Here is a 1,199-nt window from a genome sequence, read left to right as displayed (position 1 = left end):
AAAATATAGTGTGAGTGTGTATAAAAGTTCTAAGTTCAAATATATTTTCCATTTTCCCAATTATGAGTGATGTTTTTAGTGTTGATCAAAAGTAAGTTCATGGAAAGCTAAATCTATTATGTCAAGGTGAAGAGGATGAATTCTTGGTGAAGTAAGATTGTTTATAATTTGTATATTCTTTCTTTATTTCTTTTCATTTTGCTAATTTCATTTTATTGTAGGTATACAAATGAATTATTTATTGTTATCAATTTACATCAAATGCTTGATACCATTGAAGTGGTTATCTTGATTTGTTGTTTAATTTTGATACAATAAATATTTCATCAATTATTATTGTTATGTTATACATATATATATACATATAAATATATATATAATTTTATATATATATATATATAATTATATCATATATTTCATTTAGACGATAGCGTGGCTCTGCCGGTTGTTCTAAATAAAATATTATGATTTAATACCAATATCTAACAATCTAACATTTACTTTAGCGCAACTAACTTTTACTTTTTGCAACTAACTTTTACTTTCCGCATCTAACATTTACTTTATCGCAACTAACTTTTACTTTATGCATCTAACATTTACTTTATCGCAACTAACTTTTACTTTTTGCAACTAACTTTTACTTTCCCGCAACTAACTTATTAAATCATATATTTCATTTAGACAATAGCTTGGCTCTGCCAGTTGTTCTAAATAAAATATAATGATTTAATTTAATATTTACTTTATGCAGTTATATATTTATATAGTTATATATAAAATCATAGGTACCATATATAAAATATCGGTAAATTCGGTATTTTCTATAGTGGGAACTATATTATATTAGGTGTGCGTTTAAATATTTAATTTTCTTGGAACCATTATTTATGGTGGTTTCCTTTGTTTTACTTTTAGTTAAACAATATTGCATAAACCAAGAATAAATCCTCGAGCCTTGACAAAATTTATAATTTGTAAACTTCGTTCTTGCATTTGGTAATCTATAAATTAATAAATTTAAACTTAAAATAACCTCTCTGTGGATCGATCTCGTACTTACGAAATATATTACTTGCAGACAACCTACACTTGGGTGAATTATAATTTAAGTAGTAGCAAGTTTTTGGCGCCGTTGCCGGGGAGGTATAAATTAAGTTTATATTTGTTAATTATGTTTTATTTATAAGTATTGTGTT

Source organism: Primulina huaijiensis, chromosome 3 (genome assembly GCF_012295235.1).
Source record: "Primulina huaijiensis isolate GDHJ02 chromosome 3, ASM1229523v2, whole genome shotgun sequence".
In the NCBI taxonomy this organism is placed as follows: domain Eukaryota; kingdom Viridiplantae; phylum Streptophyta; class Magnoliopsida; order Lamiales; family Gesneriaceae; genus Primulina; species Primulina huaijiensis.
The sequence above is the reverse complement of the archived record's forward strand: the minus strand, read 5'-3'. Positions refer to the sequence as shown.